The 27,042-nt window shown below is 51.6% G+C and overlaps 1 protein-coding gene and 1 long non-coding RNA gene across 32 annotated transcripts in view; one reads left to right on the top strand and one right to left on the bottom strand.

Annotated features, from left to right (window-relative positions):
- EPB41L1 (erythrocyte membrane protein band 4.1 like 1) overlaps window positions 1-27,042 on the top strand; it is a 136,499-nt gene that overhangs the window by 7,837 nt on the left and 101,620 nt on the right. For 11 of the 31 annotated variants that reach the window (XM_082430047.1, XM_082430045.1, XM_082430039.1 and 8 more), the window contains exons 1-2: window positions 6,459-6,614; window positions 23,142-23,192. The gene's annotated coding sequence lies outside the window, so the exon portion shown is untranslated. Of the gene's footprint in view, window positions 1-6,093; window positions 6,189-6,454; window positions 6,615-14,623; window positions 14,899-23,135; window positions 23,193-27,042 lie in introns of those variants that run through there. The other 20 variants (XM_082430053.1, XM_082430028.1, XM_082430055.1 and 17 more) reach the window with 9 other exon arrangements.
- LOC309645410 lies at window positions 31-6,001 on the bottom strand. Its single transcript, XR_014254878.1, has 2 exons — window positions 5,843-6,001; window positions 31-4,214 (listed from the first exon to the last, which is right to left on the bottom strand). It is a non-coding gene; the product is annotated as an uncharacterized lncRNA (long non-coding RNA).

Raw genomic sequence — 27,042 nt, 5'->3', positions numbered from 1 at the left:
AATTTTGAGATCCTTGACTAATTACATCTGTAAAGATCCTATTTCCAATAAGGTCATATTCTTTTTTTTTTTTTTGGCTGCATTGGGTCTTCATTGCTGCCCATGGGCTTTCTCTAGTTGCAGTGAGCAGGGGCTATGCTTCGTTGCGGTGCGCGGGCTTCTCATTGTGGTGGCTTCTCTTGTTGTGGTGTACGGGCTCTAGAGTGCAGGCTTCAGTAGTTGTGGAGCTCAGGCTTAGCTGCTCCGAGGCATGTGGGATCTTCCCGGACCAGGAATCGAACCTGTGTCCCCTGCATTGGCAGGCGGATTCTTAACCAGTGTGCCACCAGGGAAGTCCCAAGGTCATATTCTGAGGTTCTAGGTAGAAATGAATTTTGGGGGGATACTATTCAACCTGTGACACCATCCTTTGCGAGCCTTTTGCAAATGTCATTTCTGTTGTATATCAAATGTCCATATATGTGTGGGCAGAGTGATCATTTTATAATGCAATTTCTGATGAAATGGTTATACTTTTTTCACAAGATCATCTTATTTAATCCTCACAACAGTTTTATGAGGTAAGTACTACTAAAATCACTAGGTTATGCTAAGTTATGACGTGACAACAAACAACCCCCAAATCTCAGTGGCTTACAACAAAGTTTTCTCCCTCAGATTACACATAGATAGCTGTGGGGGCAGCTGTGGGGCAGCTGTTTGTTGGCTGCAGCTCTGCTTTCTGTGTCTTTTCACTCTAAGGTCCAGGCTGAAGGCACAGCCCCCATCCAGGTCATGCCATTCCAGTGGCAGAGATTAAAGAGTTTGATTTTAGACTAAAACATGCAATGGTTCTTCAAGTTTCTGCCTAGAACTGGCATGTATCTCTCCAGCTCAGATTCCACTGGCCAAAGTAAGTCATGTGATCAAGTCTGACATTGGTCTGGGGAAGTGTACTCCTCCCTCTGGAGTCACATGGCAACTGGCTAGAATGTGTAAGCTTACTGGGAAGCGGGAGAGCAAATAATAGGAGACAATGATATCTCTCCCAGAGGGGTTAAGTAACTTGCCCAAGGTCAAATAGCTGAGAAGGGACAGAGCCAGGATTCAAACTCAGGCAGTCTTTCTCAAAGCCATAGTGCACTCCATACCTCCCTATTGCCTGCTAGATGGTGTGCAAATACATCTAAGCTTTAGTGCTTCTGCCTGTGCGTTCCTGCAGCCTGGAGTGCCCCTCTACCTCTGCATGTTCAACTTACCCTTTAAGACTCCACTCTGATCTCAACTCCTTTGTGAACTTCTCTCCTTGGAATTCATCACCATGTACCCCCATCACTCTTTATAAGTATATATTATTTTGTACTCACTGTCCTATCCCCTCTGAAGTGTGGGAATGCATTCTGATTTCTCACATCTCCTCTGCCCCCAGGCCTTGCACAGTGTCCCCTAAATGTTTGCAGTATTTGGGGATGAGATGAGTAGGGGGGTGGCCCGAGCTGCAACTGGGCCGTGCTCCTGGGGATGAGAACACTTGGCCTACTTTTCCACCCTTCTAACCTAAGCTTAGCACCTGATGCTCCAGTGACTGGCAGGTCAGCTCTGCGTGACTCACTCTGTAAGCCTTCAGCACTGTCACCTCGAGGCTCTGGGCTGGGGTGTGTGTGTGCTGGTGGTGGTGAGTGAGGAGATGGGAGTTAACTTTTGCCTTTCAGAAATCCTTCCCTCCCCCTGCCCCAGGAAAAGGACAAGTAAAATGGTCTGGGCAAGTCCCTACCGATCAGGCCTAGGAAGACTGGGGAGGCCCTGGAAGGTGCAGGGAAGGAGGAAAGCACTGCTGGGTCAAAGGACAGGAACAGAGAACAAGAAAGAGTGTGAACTGCACGTTGAAAGCCTTTACTAACTTGTCCAAGTGACTTAATTTAAACTTTCTGAGCTTCCGTTTTCCTACCTGTAACCTGGAGACCGTACTGATCTTGCCCTCTTCCCTAAGCTGTTGTAAAAATACATAGTAAAATGCTAGAAGCCTCTAGGAATGCAGCCTTGACATCACACAGACCTGTATTGGAATCCCCCTCATAAACTATGCAACTGTGGGAAAATTGCGAATCTCCATGCGCCACGGTGTCCTCATCTATAGAATGGGGGTAATAACTAGAGCTACCTCCCAGGGTGAGAAAGCTATGTAAGTAAAGTGCTTAGCACATAGTGCTCAACAATATTGGCTGTTTTCATATGCGTTGATGATACTTATTATTTAAGGGAAGGACCACAACCGGTGTCATTTGGGAACGTTAAAAGGAGGGGAACAGAGCCTAACTTTTCCTAGAACTGATTGCTTCCTTTAGCCAAATATGAGGTGTGGCTCAAAGGAATGAGGAAGCAGTTCATGTGGTGACAGCACACAGCACGCTGCCTTCACAGATCTTGGGGGAGGAGTAGAGAGGTTAGCTGACGCTCCCCAAAGATCGGAGGTCCTTGTCCCCTGACCCCACCCCCTACACATGCAGTCCATTGACTCCTTCTTGTCCCCTCCTACCAATCTAGCCACCAAGTTCTGGGGAGGCAGCCTTTGTAATAATAATGATAGTATGAGACTAGTGATATTGTTCCTTTGAAGCATATAAAGGCTGTCTACTACATTGTCCCAGTTAGCCTTCATAATCTCTTTCCCATAAACAGAATCCAGAGTTAGCAGGGACTTGGAGATTATTCTGAATTTCACAGATGGGGAAACTGAAGTCCAGAGAAGGGAAGGGATTTACCCCATACCCCACAATAAGTTAATGGCAGAGACAGGACTAAATCCTGTAGCTCCTGACATCCAGCCCAGGGCCACTGCTTCTGTCACCACACACCTGTCCTTGACTTTCCATTCCCACTGCCACCTAATCTATTCTGTTATCTTCTGGACCACTGCAATGGTTCCTAACTTGTCCTCCCTGCCTCTGGTCCCTTCATATCAATCTGTTCTATATATACAGCCAGGTAACTGTCTGGAAGCATGGCCTTGATCTTGTCTTTCCCCTCCTAATAGAACTTACTCATTTTTCGGTTTGAGGGGTCATCTGATTCCTAGTTCAGCCTCCAGTTGAAGACCCAATCTTTCTTTGAATACATTTATTGGCAGGGAGTTCATCACTCCCAGGGTGGTCCATTGTTTTCTTGGATCGTGTTGACTGTCAGAGATCTTTATAATAAGCTGAAGTTCTCCTCCTGGATGTCCACCCACCGGAGCTGAGTGGAATTCTTTCACATCCATTTGTCAGCAAATTTGTGTTTAATATGAGCCAGGTCCTGGGTGGATTAAGTGCTGAGGGGAACAGAAAAAGGAATTAGACATGGAGAGGGGGGCTTAGGGGTTCGCAGAGTTTTTTATTTTGTTTACTAGACCTAAATGATAAGAAACAAATCAAATCCCCTTTCTGTATGACAGCCCTTCAGATGTTTGGAGACAGCCACTATATCCTCCAGTGCTTTACCTTCTCAAGGATATTTAAATCATTCACCACACAACATGGCATCCAGGTCCTCAGCGTTCTGGTCTCTTCTAGACTTGCTCCAGTGTGACAGTGTACTTACTCCTCAGAACGTGGGGCCCAGAGCTGAGCCCCGTGGTCCAGGTGTGATCAGCCCAGGGCAGCATAGAACCCCTAACAGAGGCTAACACAGTTAGAACCACAGAGGTCTAGCCTTTTGTTTCTTTGATACAGTTTATCATGTTCACTCTCCTCCACTTCCTTTTTTTAAAATAATTAATTAATTAATTATTGACTGTGTTGGGTCTTCACTGCTGTGCGTGGGCTGTCTCTAGTTGCCGAGCGGGGGCTACTCTTCATTGTGGTGCGCGGGCTTCTCGTTGCGGTGGCTTCTCTTGTTGCGGTGGCTTCTCTTGTTGCGGTGGCTTCTCTTGTTGCGGAGCACAGACTCTGCTCTGCGGCATGTGGGATCTTCCCAGACCAGGGGTTGAACCCGTGTCCCCTGCATTGGCAGGCGGATTCTTAACCACTGCGCCATCAGGGGAGTCCCTCCTCTTCTTCCTTTTTTCTTTCCTCCTTCCCTCCCTTCCTTCTTTCTTTTTTTGCAGCCACATTGCATTGTTGAGCTTGAGGTCAATTCAAACCTGTAAGTCATTTTCACCGAAACCGCTCTTCATCTAGATTCTTTCTACCCTGTATTTTGGGCACTTGTCCAATATGGCAGCCACTAGCCCCATGTGACAATTTACATTTAAAGTACTTAAAAAGAAAAAAAGAAAAAAAAAGTTAAAATTAAAATTTTAAAATTAATTGAAATTAAAATTTTAGTTTCTCAGTTGTAGGAGCTACATTTTAGGGGCTCAACAGCCACAGGTGGCTCGTGGCTACTACATCAGACAATGCCGATTTAGGACATTCCCATCATCACAGAAAGTTCTCTGTGGGACTGCTGTGGTTTGGACTGAAGGGCAGGAGTTTACATTTATCCCTTGTGGTACCTCATCTTGTTAGTTCCAGCTCAGCTCCAAGGCTGCCGAGATCTTTTGGAAACTAATTTTGGTTTCTGGAGTGTTTGAGGGCCCTCCCAACTTCCTGATGGCTGTAGATATGATTAGCATTTCATGCCTTCTTCTGCTTCATCTAAAACCACTGATAAAAATGCCCAGCACAGCAGAGAGAGGTGCAACCAAGCCCTGCACACGGCCCTCTGCACTCCAGCCTCAGTCATGCAATAGTTTAACAGATGAGCCTACATTCCAGGCCCTGTGTACTGGGTACCGGGTACACACAGCGAGACAGAAGATGGCAAGTAAAGAGTCCTGCTGTGGTGGGTGCCCTAAGAATTCAAATGCCTTTGCCTCGCATTCAGGCCTGCTTCTGTCTGGTCTGTGGTAGTTAGTGCAGGCTTGGGAATCAGCTTCCTGGGTTTGGATCCTGGCTCTGCCACTTTATAAACTATGTAATGTCTTTGTGTTTCAGTTTCCTAAAAAATAACCTCCATCCCACAGTGTTGTTATAGGAGTAAATGAGTTAGTGCAAGTGAAGCTCTTAGAACAGTGCCTGGAATACAGTAAGTGCTCTAAACACATTAGCTATGATTAGTTCTCATGATTAATTATAATTTTCCCCTGGACAAGCCATACTCAGTCCTGCTTTGGGGTCTCAGTGCCCTCACTTCTGCCCTCTTTTAGTTTGTGGAAGTCTTTCCAGGCCCAAACTAGGCCCGTCCTCCTTGATTTCTTATGTTCTTAGCTGCTCACCTGGCACTTAGTATCCTATACTGGAGGGGGGATCTCAGTGAAGAACTTGAATAATTGTTGGGCTTCATCTTGGTTCTGTGCTGCCTGCTGGAGAGTCCTAGGACAAGCTTTCATCTATAAAATGGGGATGATCACAGCTGCCGCATAGGACCACGGTCAGGACTAAGTGAGACAAAGTAGGTGAGAGTTCCTGCACTTAGTAGGCCTTTTCATCCAGTAAAACCTCTGAAAGTGCTTCTTCCACGTCTCTGTGTTTTATGTAGTATCTAACAAAGGAGGTCAGGCTCATTATTCCCTGCAGTTCTGGAGGGCCTGCCCCTGTCCCAGGAGCCCTGGGCAGGAATTCCCTGTTTCTTCTTCTATGTAATGTGGATATCTAATCTCTTCCCCACCTTCTCCTCGCTGCTATCTCGGGCTTGCTGACCTTGGGGTGGTTCCTCCCCCCAGAGCCTCAGTCTTTACTAGGACCTGAAGGAGCACCTATAAGGGCAGTGGTGATTTTAACTCTAATTTAGGAAAGCTCTTTACTTTGGGCGTGCCTGCGATTGTGGAGGGTGGGCGTCGGCGCCCAGAGCCAGGGTCCAGCCCTTGGGGATCCCCTCCCCAAGGGTCCAGAGGTATCGCCACCTGAGGGGGGGTTGGAATGCGCGGCGCGGTCTTCCTCGAGCTCGGGCCGCGGGAACAATGGGAGGGCGGCGGGGAGGCGGGTGGGCGTCGGCCAGGTCAGGGCTGGAGGTGGAGGAGGCCGGCGAGCTGGGCGCCGGGCCGTGGGGTTAGCCCGGGGCACCGGGCGGAGAGCCGACTCTTCTGGGCCAGGGAAAACCGAGGTTGGCGCTGGCGGGGACCAGGAGGAGGCGGGGGGCGGGGCCCGAGCCCACCGGGCTGGGACGGGAAGGGCGAGGGGGCCCGGGGTGGGGTCTCCTCTTCGTCGCCCCGCCGCTCGCCCCAGCCTCCGAGCTCCGCGGCGGCACAGGTAGGCGCCGGCCCACGTTGGGAAGCGGGTGGCGGGTCACCAGCGCCAGGCGGGCTCGCAGGGCTCAGCCCCCTCCGCTCCTCCTCTCCCCAGGGGCCCGCGCGGCTCCTCCCTACGCGCGGCCCCGGCTCGGGCGGCTCGGGCAGCGCTCCTCCGGTTGCTCGCTCGCTCGCCCGTGGCTGCCACGGCGGCCGGGATCGCCGCCGCTTCCTCGCGGGGAGCCGGCCGGGGCGGGGCGGAGGGGGGAGACCGGGTGAGGGGGGCGGGCGGGGAGGGGGCTGCGAGGCGGGAGGGAGGGAGCTAGCGAGCAAGCGAGCGAGCGGGGCATTTGTGCGCAGCTCAAGTGCGCCTCGGAGCCCGCCGAGCGGCCGCGGGACACACCGACCGAGGACAGACAGCGCCCGGAAGCCGCGCAGCCGCCGCCAGGTTAGCCGCCCCCGCCGCCTCCTCCGGGCCCCGGGGACCCCGCCGCGTCTGGGCTGGTGTGTGTGGGGAGGGTGATCGCCGAGGGCTCCAGGCTCGGTTTCCCGTCCTCGAGCACTGACAGGCCGGCGGGCAGGCTCCGGGGGGCTGGACAGCACCGAGGCGGGGGGCGGGCGCCCGAGCCGGGAGCCCCGGGCCTCGGTTTGTGCGTCTCAGTGCTGGCGCGGTATGTGTGTCGGGGTCCACGTCGCCGGGTGTGTGCTGAGTGTGAGCGCGCCTGTGCCCGTGGGTCTGTGCAAGTGGATGATCGGTGTGTGCGCGCGTGCGTGTGTGCACCGGGTGTGCATCTGTGTGTGTGTGTGAGAGGGTGTGTGCCCTGTGTGTCTCCGCGCGTCTGGACTGGGCACTGTGTGTGCGCGCGTGTCTAAGCGTGAATGTGTTTATGAGAGGGTGTGTCTGAATGTGTAGCCGAGTGTATGTACATTTGGATGAGGGTGTGTGCCAGTGGCTTCGCTTGTGGCTGGAACCTGTGGCGGTGTGTGTGTGTGTGCGCGCGCGCCACTGTGAGTCCCCGTGTGTGCGCGTGTGAGGGCGGGTGTGCACCCGCGTAGCCCCGCGTAGCCCCCGTGTGCGTGTGCGCGGCTTTGTCTCCGCACAGCCGGGAGGAAGGGGTTGGGGCGGCGGCCGAAGCGCTGCGGTCGCCGGGAACCGGGCACCTGGCCGGGGCAGAGGGCGGCGTCGGCGGCGGGAGCGTCCCCGCCGGGCCTAGACTCCTTGCCGGCAGGTGGGCGGCCACACCCCGGGCGCCGGAGGGAGCCGGGCTGACAGAGGGGCCCGCTGGAGCGGAGGGCGTGTCCTGCCTGGAGCCCGGGTGTGTGTGTGTTGGTGATGGTGGAGACAGCGGTCCCCAGGCTGGTGACCCGGTCGGTTCAGGGTTCCATTTCCTGTCGTGGTGCGGGGACAGTCGGCCAGAGCCAGACCGGGCCTGGCCAGCTCAGCTGCACTCCCATCCTCACCCCTCCCAGCTCCCTGGGGTAGAGCCGCGCCTTAGGTGCCCTGAAGGGAGGAGGGAGAACCACTCTCTTAAAGGGCCAGTGCCCCCCGCTCCAAGGAACGCCCCCTAAGGAGAGGTCTACTTTGAGAGAGGTCTCTGGGTGTGTCTTACTCCGTTCTCCATGTATCGGTGCAGCGCATGCACCGATGTGTGCATGTGTGTGTTCTCTCTGTGTGTTTCTTGTGCATTTGGGGGTGCAGATGTATTTTATCAGTGAACAGTGAATAATGCATCTCTTGAAGTCTGTGTGTATGTGTTTTTTAATGAGTTTTAGTATATTTGTTTTTATGTACACATAGCTGTTTGTATGTTAGTGAGTCTGTGCATGTGGGTTTGCAAGATAAGTGGCATTTTGCTGCCAACTGGAATAGGATAGAAAAATTCTGTCCAGGGCCACCCTGTTTTAGAAAAACTGGGTGAAAAGGCAGTTTGGAAATTTAGCCCCCGGCTTTGTGGGTTTCAGATGCTGGTACTGAAATGTAGGTAGACTGGGATTAGACTGGATATGAGGATAGAAACCGAGACTCTTACAAGAAGAAGGAAGTGTTCTGGAAGAAGGCTATCCAAGTGTAAGAATTCACCCTCCACTTCCAGTTCTTCTTCCGTAGAACTTCACCTCCCCCTCTGCTACTCAGCTTGCCAGGATAAAGTGCACAGGATTTGGAGTGTAAAGGGAGGGAGCTGGGAGTGTGAAAGGAAGGAGGGTGGATGGGTGATAGGATTGGGGGCCAACAGCAGATTTTTGCAATTTTAAAAATGTTTCCCTACTGAAGGCAGCAGAAGCTGGGGGAAAGCTGAGCTTGCTGTCCCCTTTCCTGAATCCCTTTCCCAGGGCAGGAAAGGCTCTGGTCTGCAGCTCAGGCGCCCTGGAATTTGGTGCAGGGGTCTCCTTTGGACTTTGGTCAAACCTTTCATGTTTTTACCTGTTCACTCAACACATTTTTATTGAGCTTCTCTTATGTAAGGGTCTAAACCCCCTAAGCCTCAGTTTCCCTAGCTGAGCAGCTAGTAGGCTGGATTCTGAGACTTTGAGTCCCCTTCCCTTTCTCAGAGTACTAGAGTTTATCTCATTGTTACCCAGATTTAGGAATCTACCCTTTTAGCCCCCAAGGATCCTGGCTATGGGCCCCACTCACCACTCCTCCTTGCCCTTCTATATTCTAGCCTAGAGCAGTGGTTCTCAAAGTATGGTCACCCCACCAGCAGCAGCAGGGTTACCTAAGATCTAGTTAGAAATACAAATTCTTGGGGCTCCCACCAGATCTACTGAATCAATAACTCGGGGGGTGGGGCCCAGCAGTCTATGTTTTAACAAACACAGGAAATCCTGATGCACATTAGAGCTCAAGAGAGGTACAGGCAGGGAGCTGGAACCTCCTATAGGATGAAACACCTGGAAAGCATCTCCTGCCCCCTTCCACACACATACCTGAAGTAGCTGACAGCCCTAACCTGGCCAAGTAGAGGTTCTGGCTTCAAGTCCCAGGTCTTCCTTGTGATCTCGGACAAATCACTTCTTCACAAAATAATTCAATGACTCGTTGATAGCATCTGCTCTGGGCTAGGTTCTGAGCAAGGGGTTTCCCTGCTCTGCTTCGTTTCTCCATTTCTTACGTTGATCTACAAGGCTTGCCTACCTCTCTAGAAACCAGTCACTCTGGCCTTCTTTTAGTTCATCCAGGCACCAGGAGCTCTTTTGCCTCTGGGATTTTGCACATGCTGTTCCCTCCGTCTACCACACCCTTCCCCTGCTTCTTATGTTGGTTAACTCCCACTCTTCAGATTTCAGCTGAAGAATCACTTTCTCAGGGGAGCCTTCACAAACAACTCCTTTAAGATAACTCAGTTTTTCCTATTATACCTTCTTATAGCTCCCTGTATTTCATAACACTTATGAGAGTTTGTAATTATACATGAACTTGTTAGTTGTTTGTCTGTCTCTCCTCACTGGATTACAAATGCCATCTGGGCACAAACTTGCTTATCAGTCTTCCTAGTGCCCCCACACACTGTCTGGCTTATGACTGGTGTTCAATAAATTTGTTGAATGGATGACTTTATAATATGGGAGATGGTATTAAATGATACCCTTTGTCCTCTCAAGCCCTGACATTGTAATATCTAAGCAGGCTTCAGACTTTTCTTTCTTGGCTGCGTCAGATCTTAGTTGCAGCACGCGGGCTTCTCTCTAGTTGTGACGTGTGGGCTCCAGAGCGCATGGGCTCTGTAGTTGCAGCACACAGGCTCTCTAGTTGTGGTGCGTGCTCAGTAGTTGTGGTACGCGGGCTTAGTTGCCCCGCGGCATGTGGGATCTTAGTTCCCCAACCAGGGATCGAACCTGCGTCTCCTGAATTGGAAGGTGGATTTTAACCACCGGACCACCAGGGAAGTCCCCAGGCTTCAGACTTTTTTGAAGTAGATTTATCTGTCTTTTTTACTGCTAAGTCGCCTGGCTATAGATTTGAGCCCCTATTGTGTGGCCAGGCCTATGCTGGGTTCTGCTCTAGGGGAGACGGGAAAAAGCTCTTTAGGAGATACAGCCTACCTTGTCTTCTGTGTCCTCCTGGATTAAGATCCTGCAAGAATGAGAAGAGGAAGAACACTGAATAAGGAATCTAAAGATCTAGGTCTATGTCTTGTTACCTGACTGTGGGTGGGCAAATCACTCTTCCTTTCTTGCTTGTTTCCTCTTCTGTAAAATGAGGGTATTAGGATGGATGGCGTACCTAACATTGGTTACTAGCAGTGGTGCTAGAGTATGGAGTACTGGCTTCGCTACCTACTAGTGGCATGGACTTGGGCAAGTGACTTCATCTCTTCCTTTTCTCATCTGTAAAACAGCACCAGTAATAGCATTCGTTTCAAAGGGTTGTTTTGAGAATGAAATGAAGTAACATACGTGGAATGCTCGGCACAGTGCTGAGCACATAGTAAATATTTGGTAAATGGTAGCAATTGCTACTGTTATGGCTACTCCACAGTTCAACATTCTTGAATGCCTTGATACTGGGCCCTACGCCTACAGTGACAGCAATGAATACAACAGTGTTCCCAGGCTGAGTGTGCGGGGCAGACCTGTAAAGATGAACAATGTACAAGGTGGCAGGGTATGGCTGTTCATGGAGGAGAAGGTGGTGTTTGGGCTGGATTTTATTTTCCAGGTAGTTGGAGCAGCATGTGCAAAGGCACCATGACTTGTTAGGGGAAATACAAATAGTTCCATGTGGTTGGAGCAGAAGGCGGTGAGTGGTGGGGACAGGTGGGGTGAGTGGCTGGAGATAAAGAGGAATTTGAGGCCAGATCTGGCACAGGCTGAAGAGCCTGCGTCCTACAGGTTGTGGGCAGTTAGGGAAGAAGATTAAGCTAGCCAGGAAGGATCGAATTTGCATTTCAAAACCACAGCTCTCCAGGTGGTGGTAGAGGCTGGCCTGGGTGGAGGGGGAGGATGGTCCATCTGGAGTCGGGGCTCAAAGGGTGCTTATGTGCATGATGGAAGGGCCCAGTGGGATGGCTAGACACCTGGGACATGGAAGAAGCCCAGTTGATGGACTTTAGGCCAGCCTGAACCAGGGAAGTGAAGGAGAGATGAGAAGGACTCCTCCATGGGCCCCAGGCCTCCATTAACCTCCAAGGCTGCCTAATGAGTGGGAATCTGAAAAATGGAATTTAAGAGTCTCAGGTCTGCTGCTCAATGGACTCACTGTGTATTAATTTCCTAGGGCTGCTTAATGAAATACCACAATCTGGGTGTCTTAAAAAAGCAGAAATTTATTCTCTCGCAGTGTGGAGCTAGAAGTCAGAAAGCAGGGTGTCGGCAATGTTGGTTCCCTCTGAAAGCTCTGAGGTGGGGTGGCAAGGGCATCTGTTCTGTACCCCTCTCCTAGCTTCTGGTGGCGGCCAGTAATCCTTGGAGCTCCTTGGCTTGCAGCTGCATCTGCTTCTGTTGTCACATGGCTTTCTCCCCTTTCTCTGGTGTGTCTCTGTGTCATCTCCTCTTCTTCTAAGGACACCAGTCATCTTGGGTTTAGGACCCACCTGTATCCTGCATGACCTCATTTTATTTGAACTAATTGCTTCCACAAAGACTCTATTTCCAAATAAGGTCACATTCTGAGCGTCTGTGTAGACATGAATTTGGGGGGACACTATTCAACTCAGTACATACAGGAAGATGGAAAAGAGTGCAGGTCTTGGAGTCCCACAGGCCCAGGTCCCAATCCAGGCTTTGCAATGGAGCAGCCATGAGGCTTTTTCTCAGCCTCAGTGTCCTCTTCTCTGAAACGGGGACAGCAGCACCTGCAGTGCCGGGTTCAGGTGGTGAGACTCGGTCAAGGTAACAGATATGAGTGAGCCTAGTGAGGTGACGTACAGCAGGCACCCCGTAATTACTGCTTCTGCTTTGGCTCCCCCTTCTCTACACTTAGTAACCTGGACAAGCCACTTAAATCTTTTTTTTTTTTTTTAAATTAATTAGTTTATTTGTTTTTGGCTGTGTTGGGTCTTCATTGCTATGCGCGGGCTTTCTCTAGTTGTGGCGAGCGGGGGCTACTCTTCGTTGCGGTGCGCAGGCTTCTCATTGCGGTGGCTTCTCTTGTTGCGGAGCATGGGCTCTAGGCATGCGGGCTTCAGTAGTTGCAGCACATGGGCTCAGTAGTTGTGGCTTGCGGGCTCTAGAGCGCAGGCTCGGTAGTTGTGGTGCACGGGCTTAGTTGCTCCACGGCATGTGGGATCTTCCCGGACCAGGGCTCGAACCCGTGTCCCTTGCATTGGGAGGCAGATTCTTAACCACTGCACCACCAGGGAAGTCACAAGCCACTTAAATCTTGCTTCACTTTCCTTATCTGCCAAATATGAATAATCATCGTCCAGCTCTACTTAACTCACCAGATTGTGAATCCCAGGGGATAATGAGAAAGCTCTTTGTAAACTGCTTTAGAGTTTGTGGCTGTGTTTTTAAATTATAATCGTCATCTTCATAATAACCCTTGGCCATTGCCACATCCATGGCACTCTCAGCAGAGCCCAGCTCGGCACACTCCTCTTTTGAGGCAAGTCCTCTTTGCCCCTTTGTGCTCCAAGGTATCCTACCAGCAGGATAGCTGCTGTCAGAGTTGGGAGAACCTTAGAGAAGCTCCTCGTCCTCCGTTGCCCTCATTAGCCAGAGGAAGGAAACATGCTCTGAGGGAAGTGACGCCCCGCAGGTCACACAGCTGGTCAGTGGCAATTGGAACACCTCGTTTGTGGTTCCTGTTTAGAGTCTGAATGGTGCTTTTTCCCTAGCTGCAACTTCAGCCCCCGAAGCAGGACCTTGGGGCAGGTAGAGGCCTGGAGAGGGCTCCGCATGGGACCCGGAGGTGGGGATCCAGTGGGGAGAGTCCTGCTGAGTCAGGATCAGAATCCACAAGGGGGTCCCTGAGTCCTAAGTGAGCGAGTAGTGCCTCTGCAGGCTGAATGGGCCGGTGGTTTTGTTCTCAGCCTGGCTCTGGCCATCTCTGCCTGCTCCAGGGGAGGAGGCCGCCATGGGCAGGCAGCAGCCGCATGGGGAGCCAGAGCCTGGAGGTAACCCAAGGCTTCAATGTCCCTACTGACAGCCAGGGCGGTGCTTCTCAGCAGACTGTGTCCCTTTAAGCCTTGCCTTGGCGGGCCTAGGGAAGGCTCTGGAAAGGAGAGAAGGCTTGTCCTGTCTTGGCAGTTTCCCTGAAGTCATCTTCCTTTCCCCCAAGCTGGGGAAGCCAGGCCGCTCCTCACCCTTGATTTTCCTTTCCCTTCCTCCCTCCTCTTCTCAGTTTTCTTTCTCTCCCTTCCCCTGCCTTCCCCTCCTCTCTCTCCCCATCATCTCTCCGGGTTAAAGTTCTAAAGATAAAGCCTCCAGACCCAGTTCAGGTGGGTGCTTTGGGGGTTGCTTGAGGCCACCTAAGAATTAGAAAGCCTAGAGTCTTCCTCGTCAGAGGCTCACTCTGGTGACTGATAAACAAGTGCTTATGTTTATTGGCTCACCATGGGCCAGGCCCCATGCTCAGTGCTTTATGTGCCTTATGTCTTTTAATCCTTGCAACTACCCAGTGAGGCAGAGATTACGGTCCCCATTTTATTAAAGGAGGCTAAATAACTTGCCCAAGGCCTACCCAGTCCTCAGCCAGCAAGTCGCACAGCTGGGATTTAAAGCCGGATCTAGCCAAAGCCCACAGGTGGTCTGGAGTCTTTCCTATACTGCCCCGGATGGAGCCTGTGAGAACGTTTAGGGGTCCACAGAGGGATGCACACTTGCTCAAATTTGGAGAACAGATTCTTGGCTCAGAGAGTGGGGTCTCCTGCTTCCTAAACCTATGCTGTCACCCCATCAGGGACTGGTCTTCCTACCAGGAAGGACAAGGCTCTGAGCCTCTCTGGTTCTAGGCAGCTGCCCACCTGTTGGAGAGATGCTGCATCAAGAGCAGGTAACAGGCCAGGACTGAAGGCACTTGGCTTTTTCTTTAGATGTTGTTTTGTCACTGGCCACCTTAGTTCTTCATTTATTATCTTGAGTCTCCCAATTAAATGAGCTTGTCATCTGCAAAGCATGATAGTTTTATCTCCTCAGAAGGGTGCTTGGGGGCTTGGAGGTCTTCTGTCAGGCTCGGTGATGGAGGGGAGGGAGGCAGAGGCTGCAGCCAGGAAATGGAGATTCAGGAGCAGAGTTGTGTTAGAAAGGAAAAGGAAGGGAGCCGGACCTGGCTGAGGGCCGGAGTGAGAGTCTGGAGAGAGGAAAAGAGCCTCTAGGCTGGGGTTGATAGGATCCCTCCTCCCACCCCAAGTGCAGCCCAGGAGTCCGGACTCCCTCCCAGGAAGGGCTGCTGATCTCAGAATGTCAATTCAGAATCTAGCCAGCTGCAGTCAGCTTGCTGGGCCTCCACTCACCTCCACCATGACCATGACCATGACCAGGGCCAGCTTGAGCAGCTGGCTCAACCAGAAGGGACCTTGATTAATGAGCAGTGGCTTTAAAACTTCTAGCCACAGAGCCCTCTCTGTGTTCAATCTGCGAACCAGCTAAAAGGAGAGCGGCTGAGCACCCCGTGGTGGGGGCCCTGGAATCAGCCTGTTTTAATAGGTTCCAGTCGAGGTGACTGGGACACAGAGGGTTCTCAGACTGCCCTCGGGGAACGCTGGTCTCAGATGTTTGTGAACTTCCGAAACGGCATGCACAGTTCTCAGAGTGTTCCCTGTCCTCGGGAAAGGATCCGCAGGCACCACGCGAGTCTTTTGAGTCACGACCCATAAAAGTTCAGAAGTGCCGACTTCAGGGCTGTTTTGTTGAGTGGGAGCCTAATGACTGGAGAAAGGTCGCTGGGAGGTCATGGCAGAGTGAAGCATTGAAGGCAGATTTCTCCTGCCTCTCAGCACGTGGCTGGTTCTGCTGCGAAGGGACTGCAAACCAGTCTCTTCCCCTATCTGGGCCTCAGTTTTCCCAGCTGTAAAAATGAGGGTTGGACAGGATAAGCCCAAGGTCCCATGCAGCTTTGTTCTGTAGTTCTGGAAGCCAGGTCTCCTGCTGCCCAATTCACAGCCTTTGCCCCTTTCCTTGTTTCCTCCCCAGCGTCACCCACTTCTGGTGGGACCACCTCCTCCCTTCAGCATCTCCCATCTTGAGAGAGTCTGTACAGAGCCTGGATTCTAGCCCCTTGAGCCCCTTCTGGCAGACCATGTGCCCAGGCACTCAGCCCTCTCTCCCTTTCCATGCCCGCTTACCAGAATGAATCAGCTGCCTGGGAGTCTGGGGACGCCCATGGTGGCCTCTCTTCAGGGCCGGACACCTGGGACCAGTGCCAAGGGAAGGGGCTTGGAGAATGCATTTGCTGTGGCTCCTGGGACACACCCAGTGCTTACCTGTGTCTTTGCCCTAACTTCCTGGGTTCATCTCTGCCAGGAATGCCACACCCCATCCTTCCTCAGTCACTGTTGAAATCCTGCCTGCCTTGTCAAGGCTCAGCTCAGATGCCAGCCTCTGTCCCCCAAAGCCTTGTGAGCCCTCCCGTCCCCAACCCCACAGGGAGATTTGTCTTTCCGTCCTCTGCATTCCCTTAGCACCTTATCTGGTCTCCTCTGGGGACAAGTTCTGCTTGCTCTTGGCTTTATCCTGGGACGTGGCTTGTCTCTCTTGCTAGATTGTGAGTTCCAGAGGTCTCATGTAATATTCTGTGCCCCCAGCACCTAGCATAGGGCTTTGCACAGAGTAGGTATGCAATAGAAGGTTGTGAAGTTTTATTTACGGAATCTGCCTCTGGCCCTGGGCTGGGCTGGTTTCTGTGGGGCCCCCATGGCCCCATCACTGGCAGGTCACAGCTTCTCACATATCCCCTCCTTTATGTGTGGATTGGAGGAAGGCCAAGTAGGGCGGTGGATAAGAACTTAAATTCCAGTCTTATGACTCTGCCATCTCCTGGCTATGTGACCTTGGGCAAATCATTTCACCTCTCTGAGCCTCAGTTTCCTCAGTTGAAGACAAAGGGGTAGGAATGACAAGTCTGCGGGGGGCTTGGGAGGATGAACTGAAATGATACGTGTAAAATGCTGAGATCTGAGCATTGTAAAGAATAAATGGCCAATAAGCAATTATAATTCATTATTTTTCAGGTAATGGTTATTATCATCGTTGTTTTAGCAGGCACCTACTGTGTTCTCACGGTGCTGGGGGGCAAGGGTGAGGGACAGAGAAAAATAATTGCGGGAGTTCCTTGGTCTGCAGGGTCTTAAGGTCACATAGGGCTGGTAAGCCTCTCCTCCGGGGAGCAGTGTCTGGGAGAGACATGGCTGAGTGACTTGAGGAGTGAGTGATCAGTGTAGACTCCGTGCTGGAGGTTTGAGCTGGATGGGCAAGAAGCGGGAGGGGGCCGTGGGGAGCAGGGAGACAGGTATTCCCTGTGGAGATAAAGGAGGCAAGTGCCAGGCCGGGCATGGTAGAGTGGGGCACATTCTTGGAGCGATGTGGGCAGGATGCAGGAAAGGGCGGGGTGGAAGCCGAGGCAGTTCTAGAATCTCCACTTAGAAGGGCCTTAGGGTCAGCACCTCAGATGGGGGGGGGAGCTTCAAGCTTTGTTTCACCAGGAAGAAATTGGGGGAATGGTAGCTCATGATGCCGCTACTGAGAACGACAGAGAGAAGACTGGAAAGGTGGGGCAGAAATAAAAAGTTGGGGCTTTATGGTGGAGGTAGGAGAGCCCAGTGAGCCTGCAGGGCCTTTGTCCCTCTGCCCAGGCTTGAGCTGAGAATGCTCAGGGGTGAGCTGCAGCTCCGGGCCTCTGCAGGCCTGTCTCAGAGTCTTTCTCGTAATATCAAGGCTGCCTGTTTCCCTGGCCAGGATCTGAACTCTGGTCTGTCTGAAGTTAAAACGCAAACTGATTCCAGAAATGTCAGAATCTCTAAATATCAGGAGAAGCGATCTCTTAATCCACGCCCCCTCACCTCCACATTACACAGATGGGAAGCAGAGGTCCAGAAGCGGGAGCCCCCGCCCAAGAACGCAGAGTGAACGGGCCACAGTGAGTTTAGCGCCAGCCTGGTGTGGGCTTTTGTCGTTTGTAGGCCTGGGTTAGGGGTTGGGGGAAGAGGGTGAGGAGGGGGCCCGAGGAGGGGGCCCAGGGAGGGGTGTAAATGACAAACAAATGCCAAATTAGGAGCCATCTGTTGCCAGGGTGTGTGTGTGTGATCCCAGGTGAGTGGGATGTGAGTGGGCTGGAGCCATCATCATCCCGGGCTTTCCTTCCCGGAAAGGAAAAGGGCCACATAGGTGGGATCCAGGGGAATATTGGGATGTGGGGGAGTTCAGGGGGTGGCCTGAGAAGAGGAGTCTGCTGCCAAGCAGCGAGGGACATGGCTGAATTACAGCGGCACAGAGCATCCCAGCCTCTTGGGCCTGTCCTTGTACAGCCCTGTAGGTGATACCGTAGTGTTATCCGTCACCCCTTGTTTATGGGGAAGAAGGAGGGCTGCAAAGGTCACAGCTAGGAAGAGCAGCGCCAGGGCTGGGGGACTTCAAAGCCATTTCCCGGCATGTCCTGGGTGGCTCCCCTCCTGGTTCTCAGCCCAGCTTGGTCTCAGCAAGGACCCAGGACAAGTGAACTTTTGCCTTCCTTCATTTCTCCTCCATCACTCCACCCCCTTATTTGTTAATTAGAAATATTTATTGAGCACCTACTATGTGCCAGGCGCTGTCTGTGACCTTATAGAACTTATGCTGTCACGCCTTAGCTGCCCCACACTGGTAGGTTGGGACCGGAAGGAGGAGGTGGGTTGCTTCACTAACCACCCCTTTCTCCCTTCACACCAAGCCCTTCCCCTCTATCCCCTTCCAAGTCCACCTACCCCAGATGGGACTTTTTGCTGGAACTGCCTCCTGCTGAAATGGAAACCAATCAGAGTTAATTGTTAAACCTAATAACTGGCGAGAGTTTCACCTGGTTAGGCTGGAGGGAGGGGGCTGAGTGCTAGCTGTGCTCCCCAGGAGAGGGGTGGAGCTGCCCAGGTTTTTCTGGCCTATACCTGCCACCCTTTCCCTACTCTGGAATCTGCCGCCAGGGCCTATTCCTCCCCTCCTCCCCGGGGTGGGGGCGTGGGGGGTGGACTGCCTCTTGGATCCTTTCCCTTGACTCCAGCTGAGGTGACCCTGGGAGGTGAGTACAGGCTCTGGCCCTAGTCCAGGGGCCTCTGGGTGAGTGTTCTTGGGCGAGATGTGGGGGAGGGCCTGGCGCCGAGCCTCGGAGACCCAACCCAGAGGGCAGGCGGCCAGTGGACCTTGCTGGCTTTGCCTCCTGCTGGGTAAGGGTGGGGAGGGTTGGGAATCGTACCCAGTGGCCTAAGCCCCGTGTGCAGGACCATCACCCAGTGCAGCCCATGCCACTTCCTTCCCTTTTCCCCTCTTCACTGGGTGTCCTGTTAGGGGCCATTCTTTGCCATTTAGACTGGGACAGGAGGGAATTTAGTGGCAAAGGCTAGAAGCCTGAGCCCCAGACCGGGCCCCTGCCAAGCTTTAGGGACAGAGCTTAGGCTTCCAAGTCAGACAGGCTGTGGGTCAAACCTGGGGGACCTTGGAGTGGTGGCCCATCCCTCGGAGCCATAGTGCCATCTGAGCAATGGGTACTCTGTCCCTTTGTCACCAGCGCTGTAAGTATAAAGGCACCAGAGGTAAATATTAATATCAGGCTCCGTAGGGGGTTGGAATGAGTAGACTCCATTCTGTTGACATTCAACTTTATTTTGGGAGGCCTAGCTCTGGCTTAGGGCCAAGGAGGCCACAAGTCCCGCCCTCTAGGACTTGACCGTTAGAGCTGCCCCTTACAGTAGCCGCCAGCCACGTGAGACTACTGAGCACTTGAAATGTGGCTGGTGTCACCAAGGAACTGAATTTGTAATCTTATTTAATTTTAATTAATTTAAAAAGTAGAAAGAATACTCCAGTTATTGGAAAACTTCTATGTATGTCTGTGAACTTAGATTTGTACAAACACTTTTTCAACTGTAAAGGCGAAGAGACTCTAAATATCTGATGAAAATTTAGTGTCAGAATTGAGATGTGCTGTAAGTGTAAGGTGTACACTGGATTTAGAAGATTTAGTATGAAAAAAAAGATTGTAAAATATTTCAGTAATACTTTTGGATTTTTTCTTTTTTTTGGGGGGTGGGTCTCGAGGCTTGCGGGATCTTAGTTCCCCAACCAGGGACTGAACCCGGGCCCCCAGCAGTGGAAGCACAGAGTCCTAACCAGTGGACTGCCAGGGAATTCCCTCAATAATACTTTTGATATTGATTACATGTTAAATAAATATACTATTAAAATTAATTTCACCCATTCCTTTGTACTCTTTTAAATGTGGCTACTGGAAAATTTTAAATTACATATTTGGCTTGTATTATGTCTCGATTGGACAGCGGTGTTCTAGCCTAAGTTGAGTTGGACATATTTGAATAATCATACAAGAAAATAGAGCCTAGTTATTTGGGGAGGTTTGGGGGTGAAGGTGAAGTCGAGATATTCCCCCACTCACCACCCCCCATACCTGGGCCACACTCCATGGTGGAATGTTACGCAGAATAACTCCATAGCCTCAAGGATAAAATCAGGGCTTCTGGTGTCAGACGAAGAGCCCCTGTCTGGGTGGCCATGCTATGCACTTGCTCTGTGGGTGACCTTAGGCAAGTCACTTCACTTTGCTGAACCTTAGTCTATCATCTGTAAATCTAGATTAAGGGTGGGATTTATCTCGTTGATGGAGGGGATCACCTGAGATATAATCCAAGTGCACGCTTAGCACAGTGCCTGCACATTTGCACGGCCGAGTCTTAGCTGTGGCAGTGGTTACTACTACTCCTGGTTGTGGGAGTTGTTGCTACTGCTGTTGCATCTGTCAGCTTGGATTCAGTTATTCCATTTGTCCAAATGGGACATGGGTCAGAGGGAAAGGAGAAGTTAAAAGAGCTTGAGGGTGGGAGCTGCGATGGGGATTGCTTGCCTTTAGGGGAAGCTCCTTGGATCTTCTGGTTCTATAGGTGATCAGGCAAAGATGTGTGCCCATTTTATAGATGAGGAAGGTGAGGCCTGTTGAGGGGAAGTGACCTGGCTATATAGCCAGAACCTGAATGCAGGACTTCCCTTGCCATTGTAGGAATATTGGAGCCAGCGTTAAGAGGCCCCCTCTGGGGCTCGTGAGAGCAGGGCCTGACCAGGAGTCTGGCGCTCATGAGAAATGGTTATGAATAGTCTTCTATAACTGCAAGGGATCTCGACACCATTCATTACAACTGTCTCATTCTTGAGTTGAAGAAACAGAGACCTGAGTGTGTGTATGTGTGTGTGACCTCCCTAGGATCAGCCAGCAAGTTGGTGGCCAAGCTGGAACTGTTTCTGTTTGTTTAGATCCAGCCCTCAGCTCGGCCCTGGCGGGACGGATGGCCCTGCTTGTCAGCCCCTCCTCTCCTGCCCAGTCCCCAGTGAGTGCTGAGAAAGAGGCTTTTGTTTCACCCGCTCCTTCTGGTTTCCTCTCAAGGTAGCTTCACCACCACCCTTACTCCATCTGCCCAGATTTGCATTTGTCCCTGTTCCAGGTTTAAAGGGCCCCGAAATCTGAAGCTTCTCCACACACATCTACTTTCTGGATAGCCGTGGGGGAGACCAGGGGCTTTTTCATCAAGGAGGCCTAGGTTCAAATCCCTCTTCTACCATGAATTCCCTCTGTGGCTCTGGTCAAGTCACTTGTAATTTTTTCGTCTCAACGTCTTCATCTAAAAAAGAGGAACCCAGGGGCTTCCCGGTGGCGCAGTGGTTAAGAATCCGCCTGTCAATGAAGGGGACACAGGTTCGAGCCCTGGACCGGGAAGATCTCACATGCCGCGGAGCAACTAAGCCCGTGCGCCACAACTACGGAAGCCCGTGTGCCTAGAGCCCGTGCTCCGCAACAAGAGAAGCCACCGCAATGAGAAGCCCGCGCACCGCAACGAAGAGTAGCCCCCGCTCGCTGCAACTAGAGAAAAGCCCGCACGCAGCAACGAAGACCCAACGCAGCCAAAAATAAAATAAATAAAATAAATAAATTTTAAAAATAAATAAAAAAGAGGAACCCAAATGGTTAGCGTATAACCTGGCAGTTAAGAACCTGAGCTCTGGGTCTCACCCCTGTGCTGATTCTCTAATGATCTTCAGTGAGTCATTTCAACTCCCTGGGTCCCAGTGTTCACATCTGTAAATGGCGGCTCCTCCTGGATTGTTGTGTTAAGGAACTGTGCTGAGTTCTCCACATGTAGCATCTCATTTAATCCTCCCGTTAGCCCTGGAAGCAGACACTACGACTCCTGTTTTCCAAATGAGGAAACCGAGGCTCAGAGAAGTGAGGTGACTTGCCCCAGGCCACTTTGCTAGAGACAGGTGGGGGCAGAATTCAAACCGGTCTGCGTGGCTGCAGAGCCCCAGCTTAAACCACTGTCCTGCACTGCCTCCTGGGTCCCTCGGTACCTGGCCCCCAGGGTGAGCCTGGGCTCTGGGAAACAGTGGATGGGGAACCAGGTTGTAATCTGCTGGGTGATGGATGTTACAGCTGCAGTGGCAATGTCCTGAGGCCCCTGCCGGCCTCTGGAGCAGGGGCAGGAATAAGTTGCTCGGGCACACAGCTTCTGCTTCTGCTGTTCCAACCTCAGCCCAGGTGGTCTTCCTATTTGCTCAGTTCTTGTGTTCTATGTGAAGCGGAAATACTTCATCCCACCTGGAGATTACTGTTCTAAGTGTGTGACTCCAGGGGCCCCGAGGTTTCTCCCTCCAACGATCCTGCCCACTGTGTACTAGGCCAGGCCTGCAGTTGGGGCTTAAAGATGATTGAAAAGGGGCTTAAGTACTCTGTGAGTGAATTAGACCAGAACAGAACATTAATGCTAAAAAGACCTTAGGGACCCCTGAGTCCAACCGTGTTTATTTTATTTCACTTTTTAATTTTTTTTTAATTTATTTTTTGGCTGCGTTGGGCCTTTGTTGCTGCGGGCGGGCTTTCTCTAGTTGTGGCGAGCAGGGGATACTCTTCGTTGTGGTGCACGGGCTTCTCATTGCGGTGGCTTCTCTTGTTGCGGAGCATGGGCTCTAGGCGCTTGGGCTTCAGTAGTTGCAGCATGCGAGCTCAGTAGTTGCGGCACATGGGCCCTAGAGCACGCGGGCTTCAGTAGTTGTGGCATGCGGGCTCAGTAGTTGTGGCTCATGGGCTCTAGAGCGCAGGCTCAGTAGCTGTGGTGCACGGGCTTAGCTGCTCTGCAGCATGTGGGATCTTCCCAGACCAGGGATTGATCCCATGTCCTCTGCACTGGCAGGCGGATTCTTAACCACTGTGCCACCAGGGAAGTCCCCAACCATGTTTATTTGACAGATGGGGAAACTGAGTTAAGGATAGGCCAGGTTGAGAGAACAATGGGTGTGTCTCGTCCTGGGTGCTGGAGACCAGGGGACTGACATGAAACAGGTGCCTGAGGGGTTGGCAGACCTCTCTCTCCCTCATCCCCCCAGATCTTGTCCACTGCCGAAGTCTGGAGATACCACCACTCAAAGAGCTCTGGAATCCATCCACCTCATCCCAGCTCTGCTGTCCCCACCCCAGCCTGGGCCCTTGTCACATGTCCCCAGACAGCCACAACAGCCTCCTAACTCACATGCCTAAAGCTACTCTTGCCTGTTTCCAGTACATTCTCGACCCTACAGGTCAATGGTTTCTCATTGCTCTTAGTCTCAGGACTGAATTCTTTACCTCGGCCTCCAAGGCCCTTCATGGCCTGGCCCCTCCTGGCCGCTCCAGTTTCATATTTGTTACTTTCCCTTTTGCTCTGCATAGTCACACAGGCCTTTCTGTGTAACAGGTTCAGCAACTTCCCAAAGGTTCCTCAGAGAGTCAAATGCCAGCCTCTCAGTTTCCAGCTCCACGCTGTGTCCACGAACTCAGTTCGGCGGTGCTAACACTGTTTCCTCCTTCCAGGTGCCTGACTGCCGTCCTTACCCCCAGGGAGCTGGTGTGGTCGCAGCAGGGGTGAGTGTTACAGAGGCTCAGCCTCATCTTGGCTCTTTTGCTCGGGTTGGACAAATTTGGTCTTTCAGCCCTCAGGCTGTTTTAATACATTTTACTGCTGGGGAGGCGAGAGGGTTTGTCTACGCCACAGATTCCTGGTGGGTTTGAAAAAGTGGGGCAGTGCTGAGGGTCATCTCTGGTTTTGGCTTGTTTTGAGGAGGGACTGCAATGGGTATTCATTAAGCACCTCTGTGTTAGGCAGCATGCTTTGCCCAAATTGCTGATCCATCCACCATGGCTGGGGACGGATGGCCTTGGACCTGGAAGCCGGATCTGCTGACTTGCAGACCTTGTTTTCTTTTGCTTAACCATTGTGAGGTCGTAGACTAGATTCAGAAGAGGGTGTTTTCATTCTGTTCTGCCACTGACTCCTGCATGACCCGGGGCAGCCACCTCCCTCTCTGTTGGCCTCAGGGTCATATATACATTGTCAGGGTGGGGAGGTGGGGTCAGAGTAAATGAGTTGCTTTCAAACTTTCCAGCAGTGAAATCCCCTTTTCAAATGAACCCCAGAGAATCTCAGTGTACAAAACAGTAGAGGGGTGGGATTGCAGCCGTGGTCAAAGTTGCGGTGGGCCGGGGGACTCTAATTGGCTAACTCCTCAGCACCAGCAGCCCTCAGACAATGACGGAAACCCATCCTGGGCTCTGTGCAAGACACTTTGCAAACTGCTGGCCTGGGACATGTCAAAGCCCCTTTCCACCTCCCGGGTTCCGTGACACTGGCAGGGTGAGGGTGTGGAGAGGGAACCGGGCCAATGATGTTATACTGATTGGGAAATTGCGAAGTATTATGCAAATGTCATTGTGGGGTTATTAGTAAAGCACAACTGCCAGGCCTGTGATGTTGTCATTCTAGAATCCTCTGGTTTTTACTTTTGATTAGATGTGAGGCACCTCTGTACCTAGGGGAACTCTCCTGTGTGTGTGCGTATGTGTGTGTGTGCGTACGTGTGTGTGTGTATGTGTAGGGAGCAGGGGCTATGGGCGTTGAGGTGGGGCTGAGCCAGGCCAGGGCAGGTAGAATAGATGCCAAACAGAGCTGGGAGCATGTTGCTCCTGGGGGTGGTAGGGACAGAGGTGCTTTAACACCAGTTAAAAGGAGCGATTTGGCTCTTTCCTGCCAGCGCATGGGCCCCACAGAGATCTCTGGGCAGGAAGCACTGCGAACAAGGAATCCTCTGTCCACAGTCATGGAACAGCCAGGACAGAGGAGGTGGATTAGGAGTTCCCAGGAGGGGGCCTGCCAGGCTTTCCCTGACGTTTGGGCAAATGGGTGGGGCGAAGGGGAACTAAGTGTATGTGTACATGGTAGGGGGAAGGTCGCGGTTGGTTCATACATTTATTCCACAAGTTCCTTGAGCTTCTGGAGCCCTCCAAGGAGCCAGGCTCAGAGGCAGGCAACTCTGTAGGAGTCAGAGCTGAGAAAGGTGAGACTCTAGATATTAACCACCATCAGTCTACCGGAGGAGACAGGAAATGTGAGAGATGATAGATTTTCACAGGCAGCCTGGTGCAGTGGAGTTCATTTGGCCTGCGAGTCCAGAGCCCTGCATTCGAGTGCGTGCTCTGACACTGACTTGCTCTGTGGCCTCGGCCTCATCACTTCCCCTTTCTGGGCCTCAGTTTTCTTTTTTGGAGAATGGGGGTAGACAGCAGTCTTGGTTACTTCTTAATACTCTTCTGAGTATCCATTAGAATAAGGTATTTCAAATCTTTTGGGGCAGCAGAATCCCGATACATACGCATTTGCAACAGAACTGCTGTGGTTGAATTGGCAGCAATTTACACAGAATCTTGTTGCCCTCCTTACTGCCCTTCGTTCTGTGGGTGTTTTTGGAGGTGCCTCTGCAGATTCCCAGGGCTCCGGGAAGCAGTGTGTGAAGGCCATTGGGTCAGGATGATTCTTTAGAACATGCTTTGCGGACTGTCCTTTGCAGCCCAGACGACAGGGACTGTGCTGGAACACACAGGAGCAGTCATAATACTGCCTCTGCCCTGCCCTGCCCATGGCCAGCACAGACTATGTCTTGGTCAGAGCCTGTATAATTGGGCCTGGATTTTTCAGAAACAAGTGACAAAAACTCTATTCAAAGTGGCTTTGAACTACAAAGTGGACTTCAATGGATCCTGGGGCAGTTCAGAGAACTGAAGGATGAAGAATCAGATAGACTCTCCATCTCTCTCCCATCACGGCTTGTCTCTCCTCTCTGCCCTTATGAGGAACTGGCTGTCCACTGCCCCAGCTTAGCAACCCAAACTGAAAGAGGGAACTATTTTTCTTCTAGGATCTACATATCAACCCAAGGGAAGGACTCTGATTGGTTCAATCATTGTTGCTGGGGGATAGGGACATTCCCTATAGTGGCCAGGCCTGGGTCAAGTGTGTAGCACATGGAGGAGCAGAGCTAACACCAGAAGAAGGGGGAGTGGACAGAGCCATGAGAACATATGAACATGTTAGTGGAATCTTGGGTTATAGGAGAATGAATAGCTTATAGGCCTGCAAAGCGCCATAACTCCTCTTTTCAGTAATAGTGATACAAATATCAACAATGATTACAATAGGTAATGTTTACTGAATTACTCTCTCTATGCTGAGCATGGTCTATTGTTTTTCATGTATTATTTCATTTAATCCTCATGACAATCCTTTGGGTAGGTGCCATTACTCTCCCCATTTTATAGATGGGAAAACCGAGGCATAGCTAGTGAAGGTCACACATTGACTAAGAGGAGAAGCTGGGGTTCAAGTCCAAGGAGTCTGTCTTCAGAGCTCACGCTCTGATCACTATGTCTACTGCCTTCTGTCAGCAGTTCAAGTGGATCCTACATCTACTTGCATGCTGCTCCATGACACAGAGCTCATGACCTGCAGAGACAGCCCAGGCCCAGGTTATTCTGCTCTGGGAAAGTAGAGAAAGGCTTCCTTATGTTGCACACAGACCCACCTCCATAGATATCCATTCATCCGTTGTGTGGCTCTGTGGTAGGCTTTTCAGGAGATGTAAAGAAAACTCATCTGTGGGACTTCCCTGGTGGCACAGTGGATAAGACTCCATGCTCCCAATGCAGGGGGCCCGGGTTCGATCCCTGGTCAGGGAACTAGATCCCACATGCTGCAACTAAGAGTTTGCATGCCACAACTAAGGAGCCTGTGGGCTGCAACTAAGGAGCCCACGTGCTGCAACTAAGGAGCCGGTGAGCTGCAACTAGGGACCCCGTGAGCCACAGCTAAGGAGCCCATCTGCAACTAAGACCCGGTGCAACCAAATAAATATTTCTTTTTTAAAAAAAGTGCAGGTTATTAAAAAAAAAAAAAGAAACAAAGAAAGAAAGAAAGGAAGGGAGGGGGGGAGGGAGGGAGGAAGGAAAGAAGGAAGGAAGAAAGAAAGAAAACTCATCTGTGAACTTGCCTGAAGGGTCACCATAACAAATAAGTCACGTTACTGAGCTCTCAAGCTGTGCCAGGCTCTGTGCTGAGCACTTAATGTGCATTGTCTCATTTAATTGCAACAACAGCTCTGTGGAGTAGGTATTATTATTGCCCCCATTTTCCAGAGGAAACTGAGGCTCAGAGAGGAGAAATGACTCTCCCATGGTCAGGTGACTAATAAATGGCAAAGCTGGCCTTTGAGTTCAGGTTTGCCTAGCTCTGAGCCTGTGCCAGGAACCACTGCAATCACCTGTGCCCCCCAGAGGGGAATAAATAAATGTGTGCAGGTGTTGGCTGTGACACAGCCAACAGTGCACATTGCCACTGGAGAGGGACAGGAAACTGACGCTCAGAGAAACGGGGGGGCAGCGTGGG

The sequence above is a fragment of the Balaenoptera physalus genome (assembly GCF_965194825.1).
Source record: "Balaenoptera physalus genome assembly, chromosome: 16".
Taxonomy (NCBI): Eukaryota; Metazoa; Chordata; class Mammalia; order Artiodactyla; family Balaenopteridae; genus Balaenoptera; species Balaenoptera physalus.
The sequence above is the reverse complement of the archived record's forward strand: the minus strand, read 5'-3'. Positions and strand labels throughout refer to the sequence as shown.